This window comes from Schistocerca serialis, chromosome 1 (genome assembly GCF_023864345.2).
Source record: "Schistocerca serialis cubense isolate TAMUIC-IGC-003099 chromosome 1, iqSchSeri2.2, whole genome shotgun sequence".
In the NCBI taxonomy this organism is placed as follows: domain Eukaryota; kingdom Metazoa; phylum Arthropoda; class Insecta; order Orthoptera; family Acrididae; genus Schistocerca; species Schistocerca serialis.
Genome location: NC_064638.1, coordinates 479,622,116 through 479,632,786, shown reverse-complemented (window position 1 = coordinate 479,632,786; position 10,671 = coordinate 479,622,116).

Genomic DNA, 10,671 nt, shown 5'->3' with positions numbered 1-10,671 from the left:
ATCATTCTTGTAATAAAGTGAATTCATGTTTCATATGTTGTAGTTCCAGTCATCCATTTCCCAGAGCAATCACCGAATTCACATTTATGAGTGGCCAACCGTTTCATCAGGCCCTAACACTTAGCATGAAGGCCTATAATACAGAGGGCTCTTCTCAGCTCAGCCGTCTTGGATACTATACTTCAAACAAGAGACCTGGAAAAACATACAGACTATATTTGAATGCGTAGGTCCAGCATCCTGGATCACCATCTTGGATTCAAATGTCACAGAGACTGTTTATGAGTCTACTGTCTTGGATTTTACACATAGGGCAATTGTGCTACGGTCCCCAGCTTGGATTTTTTAAAATTTTTCACTTATTTACATCTAGACCGTTCCCATCTTTTTTAAACTTCCCATCATTCTACACACAGGGTAATTGGCATAGGAAGCCAGAGCAGTGGTGAGGGGAAATATCGCAGAATTGCATGTTGTTATCAAAGACGTTATCAGAAGTATGGCAAAAATACTGGCTGTCCTGGAACCTGTTCAAACCTTCAACTCTTTTTGAAGTCAAGGAAAACGGCATCACCCTTGGCGCCAATGACTTTGGCCCTCTGGATCTCATGGATGGCAAGAGCAAGCTGAGTTTCGAAAATTCTCTTTTTGCAACATTTTGACAACAAGGATTTTTGTCCTCCAAACCTGTCATAATATGTGAATTTGAAACATGTTCCACTCAGCCCCATAGTGCTTGGGATGCAGATTTAAAAGGTCTCAGCCAGCATTGCCAGTTAAAACTGTAACTCTTGGCATGAAGCCTCTCTTAGACAGAGTCACTATGCTGTGATGTCTGCTTTGCTCCCAATTCCAGAATTGTAGCTAAGTAACTCGTATTATCCAAATAATCATTGGAAAAAGTCTTTTCCAGTGCTGAAGCACATAAACTATCGGAAGCAACGCAATGAAGAGGAGGCAGCAATCGCTAAGGTTCTCGAACCACGTTCATACAATCAGGAGGTGAGTGACAGAAACCGTTCACCATCACTGTTGCATTCGCTCTCATCATTGTTAGATCTTAACAGTCAGCAGTAGGCAGAAACATCTTTATATCACAATTCTAGGAGGTTTCTAGTCTCTATTGCTTACACAAGACAGGCAGAGTATAAATTCATCAGTGGAACCTCGATGTTGCAATTCACTTCCATTGTAGCTTGCCTGATTTCACAAATTTTTATAGAGAAATTGTTCACCCAGTAATGAAAGATACCATCGCTGCTAATAAGTAGGACACTTGATTAGTGTTAGCAATAGCAGTCAGTATTTGGAACAGCATTCCAAAATCTGCAGTGGCGTTGTTTGTGGACCAACAGCATTATGCCTGTGTCAAACCTGGGCACTTCTGTCCTAAGTTCACTTGTACCACCAGTATCAACACAACAAACTCCAGAGAATTTGAAATAAACGCAGTTGTTTATCAATGAAGACACGTATATTGCTATTGGTTGTCAATAGTTTCAACCAAGGAACAAACTGCATTGGAATTATAGCTGTCAAATCATTTCACAGACAAGCAAAATGGCAGTGACAGCCTTGGCTTCCAGGTGCACGATTCTGATAATTCAGTACAAGATTCAGTACCTTTCAATGAACTAGAGGGTCTGTGCCGAGAATATACATACATTTCTGACACTAGGCTTGCGTTGTGCAGTACATTATTGCTACAGCATCGTAATGGAATTATCAGCAATTCCCCACTACTACACGTCCCACCTGACACCTTTAGCATTTCGAGAACACATGGAGACAGAGTTAGAGCCACTTCAACAACAAAATGTAAAAATACTGGTGATATCCAGACAGTGGGCCATTCACTGGTTGTTGCCAGAAAACCAGTTGGCTCCTAACGCGTATGTGGAGATGTCTAATCCATGAATAATGCTTATTGGAGGTACACACAAATACCGTTCCTCGGCCTTAAGAACTCATGGTTCAATTGCTTGGGGGCTCATACTTCTCGAAGATCGACCTAGCAAATGCATAACTGCAGTTACCATTACATGAATACTCAGAGGATTTAAGTCACAAATCGGCCCCTTATTGCTATATGGCAGGCCAATGTCACAAGGACATCATGACGTTGCAACTGGTTCATAATATACCAACCAAAGGTGCTATTTCGTAGTTCAAGGTAGATAGCCATAAAACGCCGAAATTTAGTTTCTACATCTACATCTACATTCACACTCCGCAGGCCACCTGACGGTGTGTGGCGGAGAGTACCTTGGGTACCTCTATAGATTCTCCATTCTATTCCAGTCTTGAATTGTTTGTGGGAAGAACGATTGTCAGTCGCCTTGTGTTGGCTCTAATCTCTCTGATTTTATCCTCATGGTCTCTTCGCGAGATATACGTAGGAGGGAGCAATATACTGCTTGACTCCTCAATGAAGGTACGTTCTCGAAACTTCAACAAAAGCCCGTACTGAGCTACTGAGCGTCTCTCTTCCAGAGTCTTCCACTGGAGTTTATCTATCATCTCCGTAACGCTTTCGCGATTACTAAATGATCCTGTAACGAAGCGCGCTGCTCTCTGTTGGATCTTCTCTATCTCTTCTATCAACCCTATCTTGTACGTATCCCACACCAGTGAGCAGTATTCAAGCAGTGGGTGAACAAGTGTACTGTAACCTACTTCCTTTGTTTTCGGACTGCATTTCCTTAGGATTCATCCAGTGAATCTCAGTCTGGCATCTGCTTTACTGACAATTAATTCTATTGGTCATTCCATTTTAAATCACTCGTAATGCATACTCCCAGATAATTTATGGAATTAACTGCTTCCAGTTGCTGACCTGCTATATTGCAGCTAAATGATAAAGGATCTTTCTTTCTATGTATTCACAGCACATTACACTTGTCTACATTGAGATTCAATTGTCATTCCCTGCACCATGTGTCAATTTGTTGCAGATCCTCCTGCATTTCAATACAATTTTCCAGTATTACAACATCTCGATATAGTACAGCATCATCCACAATAAGCCTCAGTGAACTTCTGATGTTATCCACAAGGTCATTTATATATATTGTGAATAGCAACAGTCCTACGACACTCCCCTGCGGCACACCTGAAATCACTCTTACTTCAGAAGACTTCTCTCCATTGAGAATGACATGCTGCGTTCTGTTATCTAGGAACTCTTCAAGCCAATCACACAATTGGTCTGATAGTCCATGTGCTCTTACTTTGTTCATTAAACGACTGTGGGGAACTGTATAAAACGCCTTGCAGAAGTCAAGAAACACGGCATCAACCTGGGAACCCATGTCTATGGCCCCCTGAGTTTCGTGGTCGAATAGCATGAGCTGGGTTTCATATGATCGTCTTTTTCGAAACCCATGCTGATTCCTACAGAGTAGATTTCCAGTCTCCAGAAAAGTCACTATATCGAACATAATACGTGTTCCAAAATTGTACAACTGATCAACGTTAGAGATATAGGTCTATGGTTCTGCACATCTGTTCGACGTCCCTTCTTGAAGACGGGGATGACCTGCGCCCTTTTCCAATCTTTTGGAACGCTACGCTCTTCTAGAGACATACGGTACACCGTTGCAAGAAGGGGGGCAAATTCCTTCGCATTCTCTGTGTAAAATCGAACTGGTATCCCATCAGGTCCAGTGACCTTTCCTCTTTTGAGAGATTTTGATTGTTTTTCTATCCCTATGTCATCTATTTATATACCTGCCATTTTGTCAGCTTGTGTTTAAAGCAACTTGCAATGATTGCTATTGCATTTGATGATAAGGAACAGAAAGAGGGAGCAAAAAGAGTCTGTGCTAGAAAAAAAATGTTAAAAAATCGAGACTGTGAAGGAGAGTTCCACACACTCTTTACAAGGAGCTGGAAGAGGAGGAGTCATCGTTCTATAATTATTTCAGAATGTGTAAACAACACGTTTTTTACCTCTTAAGGAAGAAACAAATAAAAATTACAAAGAGAAATACAAGATTTATGCATCCAATATCAACATGGCAGAAGCTGATCGTTTGTCTAAGGTATGTCTACATGGGCTGTTCTTCTGAGCTAAACAAAAGAAATATGGAGGTGGTGCTTGCCGGCGGCAAAAGGGGAACATCACGTGACTCCATTAATGGCCCGTTGAAACATTCTTCCCGAGAGACCTTGACGTGATGCTGACGTGACGTTTCGATGACGTTCCATAGACAGTTTGTTTGAATGCCATCATTTGAACTACAAAGGAGAATCTTTTGATATGACAGTGACGTTCCATCAAGTGTGAATCCACTTTAAGTGACCTGCAAATAAAATTTAGTCATTGGTTTGCCTTCCCCACAACATTTAGTTATTTGTATCTGTAATTGTTAGGTACTTAGTCGAATTGACAGCTTTAAAATTTTTGTGATTTATAGTGTATCAGAAATTTAACTTATTTATTTCCAATAATGACCTCACACTTTTCTTTATTCACAGGCATTTGCCACTTTTCGCACCATACAGATATCGAGTCTAAGTTATTTTGCTATTGGATTTTATCTTCTGATAATTTTACTAATGACTGCATCATTGGGCAAACAATCTAAGAGAGCTGCTCAGATTGTCTCTTAAATCTTTTATGTAAGCTAGGAACAGCAGAGTGCTTATAACCTCTCCTTTGGGAATGCCAGATATCAATTGTGTTTTAGTCAATGATATCCCATCGCTTATTATGTAGTGTGGCCTTTCTGGCAGGAAATCGCGAAATCACTCACACATCTGAAGCATTACTCTACAGGTATGTAATTTGATTAGAGGTCTCTTAGGGTAAACGATGTGAGAAGCCTTCTGGAAATCTACAAATATTGACTTAACTTGAGATCCCTGTCGATGGTACTCATTACTTGATGCGAATAAAGGACGATATTTTCTGAATCTGTGCTGACTGTGTGTCAACAGATAGTTATCTATGAGCTAATTTATAATGTCCAAACACTGTATACAGTTCAAAAATCTACAGCAAATCGAAGGTGTGAAGTATCCTTGGTTTACGATATTTTTGCAGAATAGTCAGTGAAGAGACTGCTTCTTCTTACATATATCGCATGAAAAGACCGAGAGTTCGTAAGGGGTTACACACATTATTAGTGACTCGAGAAAGAAGGCGGTAAATGACTGCAGTATACGACATAAGCTATTTAATGAGGTACAGCTGCAGATAGTAGTAGTAGTAGTAGTAGTAGTAGTAGTAGCTTTATTCATCTGTAGATCTCTTTTTACAAGGATATAAAACATGTCAAAGTATTTACACGTTTAGATCCATTTAAAATAAGCTAGTTGGTATACACATACATTTACAGACTTCTAGTTAGAGATAATCATTTAATTTACTCCTGGTATATACTGTAATACTTTTTTTACAAATAACTTATTAAATAATGTAATGCCACACTGTTCACTCATATCTCACTATCAGTCACTGCACACACTATAAACACATTGTTTCATAACACTTCACTCACTACACACTCAAACACACGCACACACACTGCTGATATCTGGGCCATTTTCTGTACAACAACTTCCCATTTGCTACTATTAAAAACCGAGTCAACATCCCTCAATAATGGGTGAGATGTTGAGCTCAGAAAGATGAAGAGGTGTTAGTGTTGTGCTATGCATAGCTTGGCGGTAATTATTTCTAGAAGAGGAAAAAAGAACAAAAAAACATAGTGTGAAGGTGTTATATGGAATGTTGGATGTTTTATAATCATTATTTATTTGTATAACTTTTTTACCAAGCCCTACTCTGTTTTATGTAAGTAATCCATCAATGTATAAAATGAATTGCATTTATTTTGATAATTTATTGTACAATTTTATTCCTGGTAGAAATTGCTGTTTTGAGTTTTGTTTATTTTTTTTTTTTTTTTTTTTTTTTTTGTTAAATGTGAGTTGAGTCTAGCTCTTATTCCGTGGTCATGGACCGAGATGTTTGAGCAGTAATTACCAATGTTATTTTTTATGTGTGTGGTAAATGTATTCACATGGTGCAGTTAAAATCCCGTGTTTTGAACAGATCTTTACAATGAGCTCGACTACTATGTTCTGTTGTTTTCTTATGGCTCTTTTCTGGAGTTTGAAATTTTTGTTCATATTTTGTGCATCAGTTCCCCAAAAAAGAATGCCATAGATAAGAACTGAGTGTACATATGAACAGTATGTTACTAAAAGACGCTGTATGTTACACACTGATGATAGGATTCTAAGGGCATAGCATGCTGATGACATTCTGTTTGCAAGTTCCTTTGTTTGTTCAGACCACTTCAACTGAGAATCAATATTCATTCCAAGAAATTTTGCATTTGTTACACAGTCTATAGAGGTGCCAGCTATATTTAATTTGACATTATCATAGTCCCTCTTCAAACTAATATTCACGGGACTAGTTTTATTTATGTTCAATGTCACTTCATTGCTTATTGACCAGTTGTAAACTTCCTTGAGAGTTTCATTTGCTTTCTCTGTGAGGAGTTCTCTTGTTTTCTAAGTGCCTATCGTATTGCTGTCATCAAGAAGAGAATTTTTTTTCCATGAGTAACACTACTGGGAATGTCATTGATGTGTATCAAGAATAGTATTGCTCCTAATATCCTACCTTGCAGAATCCCTATATTAATGTATTTTGGTTCTGTTAAGTGTTTTACTGTATGTTTAGATCTATTTGAAGTATGTGTTATCTCTGCTCTTTGTACCCTATCTGCTAGGTATGATCGAAACCAGTCATTAGCTACCCCCGCCCCCCCTTATTTCTAATGCTTCTAATTTATTTAATATAATCTTGCAGTCGACTGTATCAGAGACCTTAGTAAGATCCAAAAATATGCCTGTGACACACTCATCTTTATCAAGAGCATCAAGTACAACTTTTGTGAATTCTGCTATAGCTGACTCTGTATTTTTGCCACTTTGGAAATGAAACTGTGATTCGCTTAAAAGATGGTATTTATTCAGGTAATTCATTAATCTGTCTTTCATAATTGCTTCTATTATTTTTGAGAATGGTGACAGCAGGGAAATGGGCCAGTAATTTTCTACGTCTTCTGCATTACATTTCTTTAGGAAAGGTACAACTCTTGCCTGTTTTAACTTCTCTGGAAATGTCCCTGATGTGAAGGACTCATTTATTATATTTGTTAAAGGGCCTTGTATAATCCAGATGCTTTGTTTTAGCACACACTTTGGTACTTCATCTAAGCCTACTGACTTTTTATTTTTTTATTTTTTGAATAGTTTTATTGATTTCATTTTCTTTGGTTGGATGTAATGTCACTGTATTTAGTGCAACATTATTTACAGGTGTTATATTTGTTTTGGGGAATTTTTTCTGCAATATTTGAAAAATGCTCATTTACATAGTTTGCTAAGTGTTGTGGATAATTTATTACCTTATCCCCCTCCCTTAGCAGTATGTTATTCTGCATTTCTTTGCCTCTCCCCATTTTCTTTTTTTATGACATCCCAGACTGCTTTGCTTTTATTCTCTGCATTATATATTATTTTGTCACTAAATGAATTTTCTGCAGCAGTCAGTACCTTCCTATAGGTCATTTTGTATCTATGATAGAAATTTAAGAATTCTGGATCATAGCGACTCTTTTTCATAGAACTCAGGTATTTAAGTGTTTGGGAGGACATCTTAATACCTGCTGTTATCCATCTGTTTTTGTGTTTTGTTCACACAGACATGCATACTTTTAGAAAAGCGTTTCCAAAGTTCAATTTAAATAATGTGGAGAATTTAGAGAATTTATTATTCACATTGGTTTCCTTACACACTTCATCCCAGCTTTGTTTTGCTAGTTATTTTGCAAAATGTTTTATTCTGATTTCAGATAGATGTTGTTTGTAGGCTTGTAGTTTAGAGATTGATTCGATGTGTTGATTTTACTCTTGTTATTTGACAGAGATGGTCAGATAATCCGAGATGTTTTACAGCTACATCACATTTTCCCCCATCAGCTACTGATGAAGTCATTACAGTAACCCTTGTTGCACTATTGAGCAATAGGGACATGTCAAAACTTTGAAGGATATTTATGAGGATGCTCCTGGATTCATTTATGATGCTAGTGTTGATGTCAATGTCCCCACACAGAATTATGCTGACCTTTGTACTTGAGACTTTGTCTAGAACTTCTGCTAATTTATTGAAAAAAGTGTCCACACTACGACTGAGAGATCTATACACACACAAAATGATTAATTTCTTGGTGATACCAAGCCCTGTTAATTAAATAGCTGATATTTTAAAGTGTTTGCCTTCACTTACTGTACTGAGGTTATGTCTTGATTTGAACTGTGTTCCTTTTCTGATATAAATGCATGATCCTCCACCCCTTGAAACAGTTCTGCAGTAAGAGTTTGCCCTTTCATACAATGATAACACTACATGTTGGTTTTCTGTGTCTCTACACCAGTGCTCAGTAACACAAACTATTGTGTAGTTCAACGACTGCAGCTCAACTTCTAATAGTCGTTTTTTATTTTTTATTGATTGCATGTTTTGATGGAGGATTGTTAAGTCTCTTTCCAATGGTTTGTTTTTCTTTGTGACATCTGGTATGTGTGAGATGAGATTTGAGGTGTTAAAATCTGTCTTGTGGGTGCTCGTTTCAGTATTTTTTAAACTGCTGGAGATACTCTTTAGACAGGGAAACCTGTTGTCTGCATTTATCCTAAAAAGGACCTACTTCTCCTACCCATGACAACAGCTATTTTACCATGTGTGGCCCGAGATCCACCCCCTTTACTTTCATGAATCAGCTGTACCAATCTTTCCTTCCCAGTCCTGTTTAGGTGTAGGCCACGCCTAGTGAAACCCAATCTGTTGATAGTTTCAATGGGCAACAGAGAAACATGAACGAAGTTTGCTGCCCTCAGAGCCATCCCTAACCCCACATTGATTCGCCTCACAGCTTCATCAAGGTATGGTCGATGATGACGCCAGAGCAGCTCAACAATTGGTGGTGGCCTGGTAAGCTGGCCCTAAACTTCTTCTTCTTCTTAACATGTCCCCTTCCAAACATTTTGTATATTCCCAGGCTTCTTGGCCTCGGTTGAAGTGTGCTGCACATTTCTTGCTCCTCATTCTACCAGAGGCTCTTCTCCACTTAACTCTGACAGTGATAGATACTTGTTTTTGGTGTTGATGATAAAACTATCAGATCGCATTCTCTTTCTTCTTATCCTCATACCACCTGCCAGTTTCCAACCACCCTCCCCCCCCCATCTAAGTTTATCCTTATCAGTTCTTTCCTTGCTTCCTCCAACTGTGCCTGAAGGGAACAGATTTTCCTTTCCTGCTCCCCACTCAAAATGTTCCTACTGCATACTCTGCAGTTCCAGGAAAGAGCCTCTTCTGTTCTCCCAACATCACCCCCGCCCCCCCCCCCCTCCCCAGTGAAAATATTTCCTTCAAGATTGGCAACAAATCCCTCTACTCACTATCCTACAACAGCTCTCACATTTCTCACTAATGGTCAGTTTCGAAAGAATAATTAAGTTTAAAGAATGTTTTAAATTTGTCAAGTATGCGAATTGGCAGTTGGCTGTATGTAACCAAAAAGGACACAAAGGTCTTAAGTCTAGTTGTTGATTTTTGTACTGATTTAGAAATACAATGACAGAAGAATAAATTAGTTATTACTTTGCTTTTAGAGAATTTACATTATCAAGGATGTTTGGTCAGGTTTTTAAACGTTTATAACTCGGAAAATGTAGGCCTAGATCGCGTCTATCTAACTAGTAAACAATACGAACTGTGTTAAATATTATTTAGAAACGTTTAATTACACTTTTATTGCGACAACAGAAACTGATGAAACTAGTAGCTGTATTTCTTAAACGACTTTTACACTATCAAGAAAATTTGAATAGAATTTTTTGTGTTTATGTCACGCAAAATTTCGGGTTATGTCGCGACTATCGGGATTTCAGATAACACGAAGTTTTTTCAAGAATAAGCTCTGCTGGGACGCTAATATTCAGTTTTGTGACAACATAGGACACTACAGCAAATATACAAAACAAAGAAAATTTAAATTTGACGCTATTCCCTGTTAAATAAGTTCCTTTAGCGTGCAAAGAAATACGTGTGATCTCACTCGGCGGCCATCTTGTCTCGGATCCCACTTATTTTTCATGGGTTCTCACGGCCACCTTTCACTGGGACGTAACTGCAGTTTATAGATTTAGTAAATCACTGCACGTTTTGCTAGTATGGAAACTGAAGTACACAGTAGCAATGCAACAGAAGCAAATAATATTAAATATCATGAAAGTATAGACGTAAAAGGAGAAAGTAAAAATGCTGCACTACATTCTTTTTTATACAGTATTTCAACAGCCTCATTCCCTTTTCGTGGAAGCTGTAGGTGAGGAGTTAGTATAGTAGGAATTAAATAAGAAATATGAATGAAGACAATTAAATTTTACCATATTAGTATACTTAATTTTATGTATCTTATTTGTACGCGATCAGGCCCAAAGAACTATGCACTACTATGAACTTCCTTTTCCACCGCCTTCTATACATCACTGCCATTTGCCAATTGTCCATGTCTATCATTGACTTGTAGGTCTACATGGAGGCCATCACTCTGCCTCCTCCTTGGCGTTCCTCGGGCC